We start from the raw sequence: 16,307 nt of genomic DNA on the forward strand, positions 1-16,307 counted from the left end.
CCTGGGTTCATTTTAAATCTACCCAGATTGAGTAAAGCCCAGGAGGATTGTCTATATTTTGCATACATTTTTAGGTATCTCTGAATATAGATATCACAGTTCACATATTTAGATGTAGATTCTATATTCTATGCTGCTCCTTGCTTTTGCTGTGTAGATACACATCTAAAGAATAGATTGGGGGGTCCTTGGGTGGCTGAGGCAGTGAAGCATCCAACTATTGATTTTGGCTCGGGTCATGATCTCATGGTTCATGAGTTTGAGTCTCACGTCAGGCTCTGTGCTGATAGCCGGAGCCTGCTTGGGATTCTCTCTGTCCCCATCTCTCTCTACCCCTCCCCCACTTGTGCTCGCTCTCTCTCTCTCTCCCTTTGTCAAAATAGATAAATATTTTTAAAAATTAAATAATTTAAAAAACAGAATGGGATAGTGAAGGATGGTGTGACCAGTGATGTCCATTAAAGCTTGCTTCAGAAGTACAAAGGACAGGTCAAGAAATACAAGACAAATGCCTCAAGCCTGATATGAAAAAGAAAATACAAAGTTTTGGCTAATATTTAAAAATTAGATTACCATACAATCTGAGAAGAAGCAAGACAGGCTTCACCAATCAGAGGGCCCATAAACTGTGACTCCCTCTCCTGGAACTATAATTACGTTAGAAAAACACAACTTAGAAGCCTACAGGAAAAGTGAAATGGATTAACATGACTTTAAAATATCTCTTAGGGTAAAATCAAGAAGGCTCTAAGATTACTTAATTTTTCTACTAAAGACACTATTTGGGATTGAAAAAAAATATTGTTTGGGCCAAGGATGTAAAGAGGGAGTTCCCGGGAAAATAAATACAAATGACTAAAAAAACATACGAAAGATGTTGAATACTGTGCATAATTAGACAAATAAAAATCAAAATGGTAAAGATATTTCCCATATTTCTCATATTTCAGACTGGCAGAGATAAAAATGTTTGCTAAGATAAAATACTGGCTAGTGCGTGCAGGAGACAAAAATATTCACTATGTTGGTAGGATTCAAATTAGCACAACAATCTAAAAGAAGAAAAAATAATAACAATATCTTTCAAATTTAAAAATGCACATAAACTTTGACAAAGAAATCTAATTGTTAGGAATTTACACAAATAATTTTGCAAAAATTTGGCAAAACATATACATGAAAATGTTCATGCCCCTGTTGCTTATAGTATTAAAAAATGGAATAATCTAAATATCCATTAAGATGAAACTAGAGAAACAAATATGGTACATAATAAAAAATGTTTGAGCCGCATGGACCATTCCATTTTAGTAAAGTAAGGTGTGTGTGTGTGTGTGTGTGTGTGTGTGTGTGTGTGTGTGTAAGTATGGAGATGTGCACTATATAGGTGGGAGTTATCCAAAAAGACAGGAAACAGATGGCACATTCAAATAAGGAGTGTTTGATAAAAAGATGTTTTTAAGGAATTAACATGGTGTAGGGACCCAAGGAATAGTGCATACCCTGGGTTGGTTTCAACTAATACCTTACAACCCCTAGGCTTGATGATAAGCAGTGGGCAGCAGGCAGCTGTTACCAAAATCTAGTAGTTCAGAGACTTGTAGAAATGTCTGTCTTGAGCGAGGATCTATAGAGGACCACAGCCTACTACAGGCAAGACAACAGGGAGGAGACTAAAGAAATAAATCCTCAGTCTTCACTCCCATTCCTCCTTTTTTCTTTCTTTTTTTTTTTACATTTATTTTTTTTTTTTTTTTGAGAGATGGAGAGAGGCAGCATGAGCAGGGGAGGGGCAGAGAGAGAGGGAGACACAGAATCCCAAGCAGGCTCCAGGCTCCACGCTGTCAGCACAGAGCCCGATGCGGGGCTCGAACCCACGACCCATGAGATCATGACCTGAAGTCAGATGCTTAACCAACTGAGCCACCCAGGCGCCCCTCCCATTCCTCCTTCGGACTTCCTTCTGGAGCTTCTGATTGGCCCAATGCAATTGGAAGCCAGAGGCTAAGGAAGCCTATTGAAGGGGAGGGCAGGCATCTAGGGAGACACAATGAAGATATGCAACACCACATGTGTATACACAGATGTGCACACACGTTTCCACATACGAGAGAGAGAGAGAGAGAGAGAGAGAGAGAGAGAGATCTGCCTGTCTTCATTATAGTTATCCAAATATTATCCAGCAAAGTGAGATTTGAAATGAATTTTACTTTATACTTTTCAGAGTAATATGTTTCTTTTTAGATGGATATGATTTTTGTATTTAGAAACAACAATATGGGTATTTTTATATAAAATCAACAAAATAAGATTAGTGGTAGCCAAAAAGAAAAAAGACAGAGGAAAGGAGACAGGATCCAAAGCTGGAAACAGGTTTTCTTTGATGGTGTGTAAGCCTACCTGTCTGCACAGTAGCTCATGCTGTCTCTAGCACTTTGCAGAGAAAGACACCAAACAAACGGAAAGCTCAGCATTAAGAAGTACATTGTGGAAAACCTCCTGAAATGATACAGAAGGAGTAGGAATGAGCTATAAAGACAAAAAAAAAAAAGCGATTTCCATTTAACCTCAAATCATGTGTCAGAAAACAGAGTACACCAGAACCCTATTTTCTCAAAACAGATAGAGATGATTCACCACCATCGTTTATAGAAAGGTCATGGAACCCAGGACAAAACAAGGTTAGAAATCAGGTCAAAGAGAAAAATTGTGTCTGTGTTAGCAATGCTTACTATGAATTACATCTAAATAAAGGCTGACATGAATTTCCAACTTGTTTTCTAAGAAAACATTTTGTTTGTGTATAGTGCAATGATGAAGCAGAAATGTGAAGTGTTTAAATCTCAGCCCAAATATCTACCTGTGTCCATGACCTTGAAAGTCTGTCATACAATGCCTACAGATCAGTATATTTGGCAGCATGAGAAACAGTATGAGTCAAGATCACTGAGATAAAGTAAAAACCCTGTAGGGGACGAGGCCTCTGATTTTTTTCATGCACCATAAATGAATTGTTAACCTAGTTTTATTTAATTTGGAGAATATCTAAGTAGACTTGCAACTTGGCCTTTGCTCCGATCAAAGATAGAGGGCACCCTCTGACTATCCTTCCTCTGACTATCCTTCCTCATTGATGGATGACTCATTTGGAGACACAGTATTATCTCCATGTAACATGGGACAGAAAGGCTGCAAATAGCCCTTGCCTTTAAATAGGCCCTGTCTTTGTTTTAGCTTGCCATACTGCTGATTTGTATTATGTAATATTCTGGATTGTGGATAATATATCTTCAATCTTCAAAAGAAGCTAATCTTTCAAGAAATACTGAGTCTTTTAGAGATAAACTAATGGACAATGCAGTCATAATCTCTACCCTCATGCGGTTCAAGGATACGTGGATGTAATGGTTATTTTATGGGTCAACTTGGCTAAGCCATGGCACCCAGATATTTGGTCTAACACCAGTCTGGATATTGCTGTGAAGATATTTTAGATGAGATTAACATTTAAATCAGTCAATTCTGAGTAAAGCAGATTACTCTCCATTAAGTGAGTGGGCCTCTTCTAATCAGTTAAAGGCCATAAGGGGAAACAGACTGAGTTCCCCCAAGGAAGAGAGAATTCTGCCTCCAAACTGCCTTAGGATCCTAGCTACACCAGGAGCTCTTCCCTGAATCTTCAGGCTACCTGCAGGCCTGCCTAGTAGATTTTGGGCTTGCTAGCCTCCATAACTACATGAGCTAATTCCTTAAAATCAGCCTCTCTCTGTCTCTCTCTCTCTCCTGCCTTCTCTCTCTCTCTCTCTCCTCATTTATATATGAGCCCAGGAAGAGTGCTCTCACCGGGAACTAAATTAGATTCGGCTAGCCCTTTGGTCTCAGACTGCCAGCCTTCAGATCTGTGAGAAAACAAGTTGGTGTTGAAGCCATTCAGTCTGTGGCATTCTGTTACAGCAACAGAATTGGGATCCTTCGTGCTTCTCAATCTTCTCTAGGGACAGAAAGAAACACTTTTCTGGACATTTAGGTAAGTAGATACTACCTTCTTCTGAATCTTTTCAAAACTGAACGTGTGCCTGTTTGTCTCTCTACACGTTAGATACTTAGAGTCTCCCCTTGCCACATGCTCTGTAAACCTCTGAGGACCCTAATGTTCATCGTCTGAAGGACTCCATGACACCAAGTAAATGCCTGCTCTACCATCTGACCTGAAAAACCGCACGTGTACTGACCAAAGGCAGACCTCCATAACTACAGTATACAGCTCTAATTTACAGGCCCACATTACTAACTTCTGTATGCCAGTGGGTTTCTAGTGCATACATTTGGTTAAATCAACATTAGTAACATACAGAGAGCTGGCCCTGGTTCGTGGAAGCAATGAAATTCTAATGTTAGCTTTAATATACTCTAAAACTTGTTGTTATTGTTGAGCCCACAGCTCTCTTCCGACCAGTATATCTGCCCCTCCCCCAAGAAAAGCACTGGAATGTATAGAGTGGGTACAGTAGCTGTTTGCATTTCAACCCCTTCCTATGGAACCTTTCTAACCACCTACCAAGGCTATCTTGACATCTTTGTAATGCTTTCGGCCTTAGCTGACTAAGTATCTACTACAAATCACTCAATCATAGAAAGACAATTTTAAGAAGAAAAAAATATACCTGCAATTCACCATTAACATTTATCATACTCCTATGCCTATCAACCATTCTATTACCTATAATGGACCCGGGCCTTGTGATAGGTGCTTTATGGACCTTGTTTAGTCAAAATTCATTTAATCGTTACTTCTGGTGTAGGTTTATCATCGGCTTTTTAAGGCTTGTTATTACTGTTTTTCACCATGCTTTTTTAAATATTTTCAATTTGAGGTTAAGAAATGCTTTCATTCTGGCTCAACTCGGCAGCTTCTGTTATCAAAACATTTCTCTAGAGTCAGCATTTCCGAATTACTTTTCACTGTGTTCAGTGATCAAGAGCCTTTTAAGTGCAACGGTTGGCATAATCATTCTAGCAAAAAGCACATTTCTGGGTAATAAGTGACCCTAAAACATTTACAACTCGAAGAGATCCAAATGCAGTAAAAGACAGCCGGATGTAGTTCTTCATATAATCAGGTAGAAACTGTTCCATATTGTTGTGGCCTACTTTTCCCCAGGCCCTCCCCATCTTGGAGCTGAGACTGAGGCCGTGGGGAGATGGATTTTGTCTTTACCTACTCATCAACTCTAGCTCCCTACAATGTCCCCTCTGTTGCCCTTTTTATTCAAAATCTACCGGCAGCCCCTCGAAGGTTAACTTTGCAAGTGCATTTTAAACAGTGTGACCAACCCTCACCCAGCAATAGCAGAGAGACTTTATAGATTCTGCTAAGCACTGCTCTCTTATTGCCATTTTACCAGGCACTATAGATCCACCTAGTAGGTGTCTGAACTCCTCACTAAGCCCCATAGACTTCGCTAGGTATTTGGACGATACCTTTTCTTTGGGGATTGCGTTAATTTCCTGGGGTGGCTGCAACAAAGTACTGCAAACCAAGTGCTTTGAAAAAACAGAAATGTATTCTCTTCTGCACTGTAGGCTTGAAGTCTGAAACGAAGGTGTTGGCAGCCCTCGGCTCTCTCCAAAGGCTCTACAGAGAATCCTTCCATGCCAGCTACGCCTACCTTCGGGTGGATGCTGTCAATCCTTGGCAGCCCCTGGCTTGTAGATGCATCGCTCCAGTCTCTGCCTCTATAGTCATGCGTCATTCTTCTTTTATGGATGTTTGCGTATAGATCTCCTCCTTCTAATAAAGACATCTCATTGGATTAAGGTACACCCAACCCCAGTATGACCTCACTTTAACATTCACGGTTACCACGGCTTAGGACTTAAACGTATCTTTTGGGGTGACACAATTCAACCCAGTACAGGAAACATGAAGCCATTAAACAAATGTTTATCGAAGGCTCACTCTGTGCCTGGTACTCTCTGCATTCCTACTGGGCATTGCTATTGCCTCTCCCATTCCCATCCACCTCTGCCCCGCAGGTACCATGGTCTCCCATCACTTCCTAGGGGAGTGGCCAGACTACTAATATGTGGATGCCTTTCAGATACCAGGGACGCACAGAATCAGTGGCAAAAGGACTATGTCTCTCTCCCTTTTATAATGGCTCTATTTACAGAGAGGAGGTGCATAAGCAGTGCGGTTTGTGTTTAGGAATTTTGCAGAGTTTTATATAATGTGGCCCCTTCCCTTTTGACTTCTAGTATTCATTTTACCGAGGGGATCAATGTGATTGAATGGGTGGGGGCTGGGCCAAGGACAACGTTAAATGAAAGACCTGAGCTACATTCAGGGAAGAAAAACAAACAAAAAAAGCATTTTCTGACCCAATGGTTTTAAAACTGGGCCCAAATCCTCTCCTCGGGATCTTTTCTTCAGAAATGTTTCTGAAAAGTCTCAGACTCTCTTTCAACTGACTTTTGGCCATGCTGCTCCTATAGACTGTGCATGCTCACGATTTATGTCATGAGTCCCACTCAGCCTTCTGGACAATCAGTTTCATCACAAATGATCTGCCCCGTCTCTCCTATTTTAAATGCCAGTGACATTCACTATCAAGGGAACACTTAATATCACATTTTGAAAATGCAGACCCAGTTTAAGACACATCTCAGATCTTAAAATGTCAGTTCTTAGAAAAGGATTGAAAATAACAATTATTGCACACTTGACCGTTTGCTAGATGTTATAGTGATTTCTTTGTGTACATATCTTACTAAATCCTCACAGATGTTTATGAAATAAATAGTATTATCATGTCTACTGTACAGTTTAAAAAACTTATGTAACTGCTGTGAAATCAATCAATCAATCAATCAATCAATTGCCAAGGTTACATAGCTAGAACCTAGCATGTATTTAGCACCTTTACGTAGCCTGCTGGTTCTTAACAATTTTTCCACTTTGCTCCTGCCATCATCATTCATGCCACACAGACCACAGGGTGCTTAAAACTATACTCTATAAATACCTTGTGGGGATTTTATTCTTTTATAGCTGATGGATAATCAGTAAATAAAACACACCTTGAATGCTCTAGGAAGCTGTGCTTGGGAATAAGCCAGACATGTGGAAACGTGTGCTGGCAAACAGCAGGAGTCCCATATTCATGTTTACTGCTGAATTTAAAGGCACATCATCCCAGAATGTGTCACTCTTGTAATCAGCCATTGAATTGTCTTACACACAAATTTCATCTCCCAGTGTAATGTATACATTGTTATCCTGGCAACCAAGGCTCATGCTCTGTTGACTCCTCCATCTGGGGCTATATGAAAATATTTTTTTATATAATGCACACATAAATTTCCCAAACATATCCAATTTATTGGTATTAGCATGTGTTTTCACCCTCCAGTATGCTGAGAGGGAGAATTTATGTTGGATACTTGGTAAAAAACAGAATTAGATGTAGATTCAGAGCTAGAACTGTCTCTGTTAGGATAATATATTCCTTCATTCTGCTTCTTTTTTCTTCTTTAATTTTTTTTTCTAAATAGGTCAAATGAAGCTAGAGCACAACTGGACAGCTTTATTTGTTTGACATAATTACTAACTGGGTAGCAGTCTCTTTTATTTACGACTGGTGATTATTTTTCCTTTATTTGTTATTGTTTTTTTTTTTTTTAATTTTTACCATTTTGAGCTAACATAATTTATCCCAGGCAGCAGAGAAAAGAAAGCACATGGTCCTCAGTTTCCAAACTGATGTCCCTCCTCACCAGTTTACTATAATATAATGTACTATACTATACCATACTATATCATACCATACTATAATGAGCCCATCTTTGAACAACTTTTATTATCATTCATTCATCTATCCAGCACCGACTGTATGATAGGCATGGGCCACCAATTATGTGTCAGACACTGGGAAATATTTAAGTGATTCTTAGGTCATGGACTGATTCTAGGTCAGTATTTGGCTCTCACAGTGTAACTCAGGCTTGAACTCAGTCAGAATAGAGATATTTCTAAGATGAGGTTCATCTTTAAGGTAAGAGGTACACACTTACCTTGAGTAATGTGAATATTTGTCAAAGGACAAGTCATTTTCCCTTTGCTCATTTTTTTCTCATCTGTGCCATAATAAGATTGCTTCTTTCAGACCCAATATTCCATGATCCAAATGATCATCCAGTGATAATCCGTGATTATGTTAATCTGCTTATGTTTATAACTTCCTATGTAAAGTTGGTTTTTAAGATGCTTTAAAAAAAATATAGTCAAATTCTTGATAGCTCTGGAAATTCTAGATATTACCAATGCTTACAAAAAGGGAAAAATAGCAGTTGCCCTGAATAACATACCTCAGAGGTGAGCAGTCAACATTTTAGATTTTTTGTTTTGTTTTCCCCCCATATTTTTTACAGGAAATGGTATTTTAATTGAAACTTTCATAATAAAATACTTTTTTTTTGGTCATACAAATATCTCCATCTGGTCCCCAAGTTTTTGTAGCTGTTTTTAAATTGTTTCTACATATCTCTAGAAGTTCTTTGGCATCTGTCCAAGTTCTGCCATTGGGTGGGAAGAGTGGAGGGAAAACACAAGCTGTCAGATCTCAGGGTGGATGACGGCTTCCCACCACATTCTAGGGAGGTCTAGAGTATAGTTATGTGAGCAATGAATACAGTCCTCAAGCATTATCAGGATTAATTCCATGACTACTGCCTGGAGATCCTCACAGAAAGACCATTTCACAGTCCAGAAAGAGAAAATTGATAAAGAAATATCTTGGAAAAGAAACTTGACTGTTGAGCTCTTTGCACACTTACTGATTCTGGTTGTCTCAGTTAATCAGGAGTCAGGGAAGCACCATTTATGCAACAGTGACTTCCAGGAAAATGATTCACAATGAAAATAAATGAAGGTCTGTGTTCAATCCAAGAGAAACATTTGCTCAGCTGGAAAGTCAGCCAAGTGGAATATATGCCTGCTCACCTCAGACTGTCCCCTAGTCATCTTGTATTTAATTATATGGTAACAGTGGGGATGTTAATGCTTGCCTAGCTGTGGTACAACTGTAGAATATTGTAACCTTTCCTGAACTTAGAAAACTCTTCCTAGCCCTTCTAAATATTCTTCTATTTTGTGGAGTGTTAACATTTTGTGTTTCTGTTGTCTTTAACTTCCTTTTCCTTTAGCAGCACCCGTGAAGAAGACACAAATGTTAAGTAAATAGATAAGCATTCCCTTTTAGAGTGGTAAATGATGGTAGAGAAGATATTTTGAGTATGCAAAGCGATGGAGGACTCCTTAGTAATCATTTCTTCAACTTTTCCTCCTAGTCAAAGAGAATGATGCCAACTCTTACATTGAGCCAGATGTCAGACACATTTGCCAAAGCATTAGATGCGGATGAGAGAGTTACAGTTCCCTGGTCTTTTTTTTTTTTTTTTTTTTTTTTTTTTTTTTTTTTTCCTGTCTTGATCTTAGGAACTCTAGATCTGTGAGCAATGTCTCTGTTCTTCCTATTTAAGGATAGATAAGATTCAGTCCTCTTAAGAAGTTTTATAAAAAAGTTTATAAAAAGCCACTGGTAGGCACACATTGTCTGTAGTTCCTGATGATTCTCTAGGTCATTCCGTCTTCCATCCATTGTTCATTGGCTTCATCTGCCACTGCTCTGTAGAAGTTACTCTTTGAGGTCCAAAAAAATCTCATCTCAATTCTCAGTCTTTTTGGCCGCTTTGTAACATTTGAAACATATTATTACATTATTATTACTACATATCTGCAGCTTTCTTAGTCTCTTGCTTCCCCTTCAGATGACCACATTATCTAACCAAACTTGATGTCATGCATGAAGTTGTCAAGAAAGTTGCTGAAGTTGGCATGGTCATAACATCTCATCAAGAACTTCAGAATGAGGGGTGTGAGGGTGGTTCAGTCAGTTAAGTGACTCTTGATTTTGGCTCAGGTCATGATCTCATGGTTTGTCAGTTCGAGCCCCATGTCAGGCTCTGCACTGACCTAGTAGAACCTGCTTTGTGTTCTCTGTCTCCCCTCCCTCACTTGTTCTCTTTCTCTCTCAAAAAAAAAAAAACGTTAAAGAAAAGAACTGCAGAACGATAAAGTTAATGTTTATATAATTCAAATTTTTTGTCAATGGTGGATGAACAACTCTGAACTTGTCATCCCCACAGACCACTTACATTTAAGGGTAAAAATCTAATTGTTGTCTGCAATGTTTCCCAAAAGCTTCAGAAAAATTAAAGATGTCTCAAAGCTCTGCCTCCAGGCCTATTTTCTTCTCACTGTTATCTCTGTGGTTAACATTATGACTCCATATATAAGCTCTACGTCAAGAATTGTAAAGTCTCAGACTTTCATTTTCACATTTTTATTTTCTGAATTTTATGTTCTCCTGTATTGGCTGAGGATGTGATGAGTGTAATTGCATGGCTGTTCCATTAGTACATTGATCTATACTTACCTTCTAAGATTTTTGTAATGACAACATAAGATGATGACTTTAATGCACAAAAAAAACCTGCGCCAGGCACCTGTCATTAGCATATTATTTACATTATTCATGATTAATTAATTCTGGACTGGTTATTTTCTAGTAGTTGCCTCATATGCAGCCAGCCATATTCTTAACAATAGTTGGAAAATAAGAGTCAGGAGCTGCTTTTATTTTACTCCACCTTGAATCCTTATATTCCAAGTCATTCCATTAGCAGGTGAGTCACTAGCCTCAACTCAAAAATATTCTAGGGAGCCTCATTTACATGAAACAGAGTCTTTGGCTTAAAACTCATTGCCTAGTACCCTTTTTTGCCTTCTATTTTCATCAAGTCCTTGTTATTAAATGTCTCACACCAGTTTACCATTTATTTTACTATGCCTCGCATCTCATAATTAAGAGTATTATTTCTCAGTAAGCAGGGTCCAGTTACAACTTCTAGCTAATTTATTGCTTATCAATATGGTGCTAGGCAATTTTTTATCTGGTTTTATATGCCCACTAACGCTGATCACTCTTTCTTGATCTTAGAATAATTCCTATCTTATTCAAGACCATCTACCTTATTTTACAATTTCTTGCATTTATCTTTCCTGATTTATACAGGTAAAAATGCATAAGTATGCTTTACATAATACTTTATTTGTAAAAATTTTTAATGCTTTATATAATAATTTACAGACATATATTTTTAATGGAATAAATATTACCCTGTCATCATTATTATCCTCACCCAATTTTATCCAACTCATACCTCATCATACATTCCTTATTTCACCATTTTCCTCCAAACTATATGGTTTTAAAATTGCCAGTGTCACTGTAGAATCGAATGCTCCATCCCTCCCTAAATTTGGTTCTATCGAGTTCTGTTGACTCCATCACATCTTTTTAATTCCCTAGCCGTTTTCCCAGACCAGTAGCTCATCACCTCTCATGTTAATTTGTGAAATAGTGCCTGAAATGCTTCTCACAATCTTTTCTTCTCCTGTCATTCATAACTCCACCAGAGTCACCACTATGTAATATAAAGAAAACTTATATTTAGGGTGTCACAGTCATCAAGAGGCAGAAATGTCCTTTTCTTGTATCACAATTGCCTGTAGAACAGTCTCAGATTTAGCAAGGTCTCCAAAAGTCTCCACCATCTTTCCTATTTGCAAGTATAGCCGTATAGTAACCATTTCATTAATATTTCATACTTTTGTTTCTTTTATTCCCTCTGTATAGGATCTTCTTCACAAAGTTCCAGTTATCCAAGGCCCGGCTTAAATATGATCCTTCTTCATTCAGACCTCCATGATGAACACTGAGTAGAATTCAGATTTCCCTTACTTTCTGTCACTTAGTACTTTGCCTATATCTCTATTATGGATTATGTATAGTAACTCATGTAAATACATGACTTCATAACTGGATTGAGGCAAACTTAATTGTTGTGTCCTCTCTACTGCTAGGAACAGTTCTAGAAACAGTGTTTTGTGTATAGAAATAACAACACATATCTGATGTAATACTCTTTAGAATGGTGGGAGTAATAAATCTGCATGATACCTACTAATTCTGTATCTTCCTAACAATTTCTTTCTGTGTCATAAGACAAGGTAAATTTTATACTTCTTGTTCTTAAAACTATTATTCATTCAGTGGATCCAGAAGCATGAACTCACTTTCTTATCCTCATCTGTAAAATGGGGATACATTCGTATTTACCTGTTAGTTATTATAAAGATTAATTCAGACAATACATGTAAAATACACTGTGATATACAGTGCTACTCATATGTATTAGTTATCATCAATCATCCTTGTTGGAGTTGAAATGTCACATACTTTGACAACAATATCAAACTTACTGCTCTAACTTCCACATTAGATAGGGGTACACCAATTGAGATAAAAAGAAAAACAACACTAGTTATTCTATATTTCATCAAGGTAAGTACTCAAACATTGATGAAACTATAACACTTGCAAAACCGTATAATTAAAGAAATTAAAATAATAATAATAATAATAATAATAATAATAAGTAGTAGTAGTACCAGGAACTTTATAGACATTTTCTCCTTTTCTTCAAAACAAATGTAATTAAAGATGCTATTATATTTCCATTTTGCCAATGAGAAGGGAAAATAATTGATGTGAGTTTACACAGCTAGTAAAATTGAGAAGGGATACTTGAATCATGATCTGTCCAGTTAAACAAAGCAGTTGCTCTCATTACTTGCTCCCCAGTATATTTTCTTCTGAATCACCTTATATCCAGATAATAGTTATTTGAAGGTCATAGAAAACTTCACATATGAAAACTCTGTTCACACTCTATAAAAGGATAACATTTTTATCTGAGAAATATGATACTAATTTACTTCTACCTTTTGTAGCACATATCATCTTCTACCTTAAGTTATATTTATTCATATATCCATTTCTCTTGCGCATCCAATCTCTAAGGCTTTTTGAGAAAAATACCTGTGCTTTGTCCAGCTTTGAACATCCCAGAATATTTGGCAAATTGCATTACACAAAGCAGGTGCAGAAATATTTGAGATTTTGCATTTTTTTTTGTTTCCCATGTCAATCTTATGACATATGCGTGATAGGTTTCAATTTTCTTGTTTTAAAAGTGAGGGAAAAAGGAGAGTTTTCTGAGCAGTCACTTTCATTGTATGACAGGTGTACACATAGATTTCATCAAAGGGCTAAATGGGTTTGAAGACTGGTGAGGTGCTAGTCTGGGCTCAAAAATATTCTAGGGAACCTAATTTAAATAAAACAGAGTCTCTGGCTTATAACTCATTGCCTAGTACCCTTCTTTGCCTTCCATTTTCAAACCCATTGAGCCCATATTTTGAACTAAATCCTGTTTTCTTCTGATCTGCATGACTATCCTAGAGCTGAGCACTAAGAAAACTCATGAAATTTAGTTTCAAGAAATTTTCATTCCAGAAAGTTGAGAGCTAACTGTTGAGAATGCCAGTAAGAAATGAGTTTTAATTCCTGATGGAAACAATATGATTTTTCTATTTTAGAGTATTCTATATACACAATAAATGGCAATCATTAACTGAACGGTTATTTTATCATTGCTCTCATTTTTTGGACCAACGTTTCTTAGCTACACAAAACTAAGCCACTAAATTGAATCCTCAGACTTGAAAAACATCAATGGTCCACTAAAGTTGTAGCCTGAATCCACTGGTTTCTCCCACATCTATAGTTTTCAAGGTTTAAAAAATCTGTTTACAGCTTTCTTCAGTCATTCAAATGACTTTCTAAGTCCCCAAGTCTAATAACAGATCTATAAACAACGTTGGCTATATGCCTGAACACCTGTTTTGTTGATGGCTGCAACCTTGAATCCCACTCTCTAAGCCTGAGATTCTTTTATGGAACTTGCTGTTCAAATTTGCTTAAATTATATGTCTTTTAAACCAAGGGTATCTTACAAGACAATCCTTCATTTTAAAATTAGGGAAACTTGTTCTGATGAGTCCTGGGTGTTATATGTAAGTGATGAATCACTAAATTCTACACCTGAAACCAATTTTACCATATGTGCTAACTAACTAGAATTTAAATAAAAACTGAAATAAAAAAATAAAATAAAATTAGGGGAAAGTTCTGCAGAATTTTCAACTAATAATGGAAGTTAAAGAGCTTAACTAAAACATCAAGAAAGAGCCTCCCCTGACAGGTGACATTATTGCATGGCCTTTTAACTTGTCTCTTGTGCTACTCATTGTAGCTGTTCCAAGTTCTACGTCAACATGTTTTCCCTTCCGTGAAAATGCTAGTCTAGAACCAAATGCCTTGAGTTCAGTAACATACATCATAACAGAAAATCATCCATTCTTGTTTAAACTGTGAAAAATAGTAGAAACAGAATCTTCCTCTCTTAAAACCAGCAACACAAATTAATTATTTGGGCTCTAATACCATTGCCATTGCAACACACTTGCATGAAACACAACTAATGGGTTTCAGATGGTAAACACTTTATGATAACTTGTAATCCTGTCAGTAAGCATGATCACTATACTTACAAATTAATCTAGAATCTGAAAACACAGGACCAGTAAGCAAAGTCCATATTTAGACTGGGTGTGGTTTATGAAACCCTCATCTAAGTGGAAAAGCTTTGACTCTATGAAACTGTATTTGAAGATAGCTTTGCCAATAGCTTCAGATTGCATCATTGAGGGCATTGTTAAGATTTCATATCTCCTTGATGATTTCAAAGATAAGAATTACAATGAAAAAAAATCTTTACAGGGCAAGCAAACCCTATAAAAATGCTATTTAAAATGTAACGTCTACTGGAATGTATTAATGTCTACAGTCTCTCGGATTTACATATAACCAAATAACCATTATTTTTAATTATTACTGACTCATTTTTATTATCATCATCCAAAAATAAATGTCAGCAGAGTATAATTTTAAGCCAAAGAAGGTATTCTCTTAAAAAGAAGAGTAACTGATTCAACGTGCTTAAATTAATAGGAATAAATAAATAGTATTTCATGTATATTAAGACATAACTGCAACTATAACCACAAATAGTGATTTTACACATTTTTTAAGGAGCCCAGTAGGACATTTGATAAATCAGAGTTTTGGAAGAGGTTTGTTTTCAGTGGCTTCTTTTGTATTTCAATTTGAGATTCTAGGAAGAAGTTATGCATATATGTTTTTACCTTCAAGAAGTAATAATCCAATTATCTTAAGTTTAGAAAATATCTAGCTAACTTATTTCCTTTTGCTCATATTTAGTATGTTTCTTTGTTTTTTTTTAATTTTTTTTTAATGTTTATTTATTTTTGAGACAGAGAGAGACAGAGCATGAATGGGGGAGGGTCAGAGAGAGAGGGAGACACAGAATCCAAAACAGGCTCCAGGCTCTGAGAGGTCAGCACAGAGCCCAACGCGGGGCTCGAACTCACGGACTGCGAGATCATGACCTGAGCCCAAGTCGGACGCTTAACCGACTGAGCCACCCAGGCGCCCCCAGTATGTTTTCTTTGTAACCTTCTTAACACTCCTCAGGATAATTCAAGGAATCAGAGGGAATACCCTGTGAGACTTGAGATTTGAAACATATAAGCATGTCAATGAGACTGGTATACTGATGGGTCTGTCTAAATTTAAAGCCCAGAAGGATTTAGGGGCGCCTGGGTGGCTCAGTCAGTTAAGCAGCCAACTTCCGCTCAGGTCATGACCTCACAGTTCACGAGTTCGAGCCCCGCATCAGGCTCTGTGCTGACAGCTCAGAGCCTGGAGCCTGCTTCAGACTCTGTGTCTCCTTCCCTCTCTGCCCCTCCCTGATCATACTCTCAGTCTGTCTCTCAAAAAAATGAATAAACATTAAAAAAAAAAAAATTAAAGCCCAGAAGGATTTATACATGACCATAAGCTATGCCTCAATTAAGTGCCTGGGTTTAAATATGAGTTTTAACCTCTGATAATTTTTATAATTTGAGTTAGCTTTAATTAATTGCACAGCCACTAACGAATCTACTCGGGATGTTGATTTACAGCTTTTCGGCTTAACAGTTTAGTTGCAATGAGAATAAAATGAATGATAAATCAAGTCTGTGTTCTCCAAATGCAATTGTTACAAAGGCTAGGATGTTCTATTTTTCTCGGAATTATGTAAGCGTATGATTTTTTCCTTCTTGATACCTGACTCCTGAAATTAGCCTTTATCCAACCAGTTTCTTACACTTTCAACTCTACCACTCAGCCAGACCTGCTCTTAATCTCATCTCTGAC

General features: G+C 37.3%; 2 long non-coding RNA genes across 2 annotated transcripts in view; one reads left to right on the forward strand and one right to left on the reverse strand.

Moving 5' to 3' along the window:
- Positions 1 to 16,307, reverse strand: part of LOC132687859 (uncharacterized) — a 167,514-nt gene that overhangs the window by 19,987 nt on the left and 131,220 nt on the right. The window lies entirely within an intron of this gene.
- On the forward strand, positions 3,835 to 12,004 carry LOC132687860 (uncharacterized). Its single transcript, XR_009614300.2, has 3 exons — positions 3,835 to 4,027; positions 5,584 to 5,818; positions 11,760 to 12,004. It is a non-coding gene; the product is annotated as an uncharacterized LOC132687860 (long non-coding RNA).

Source organism: Panthera onca, chromosome E1 (assembly GCF_046562875.1).
Source record: "Panthera onca isolate mPanOnc1 chromosome E1, mPanOnc1 haplotype 2, whole genome shotgun sequence".
NCBI classification, from domain to species: domain Eukaryota; kingdom Metazoa; phylum Chordata; class Mammalia; order Carnivora; family Felidae; genus Panthera; species Panthera onca.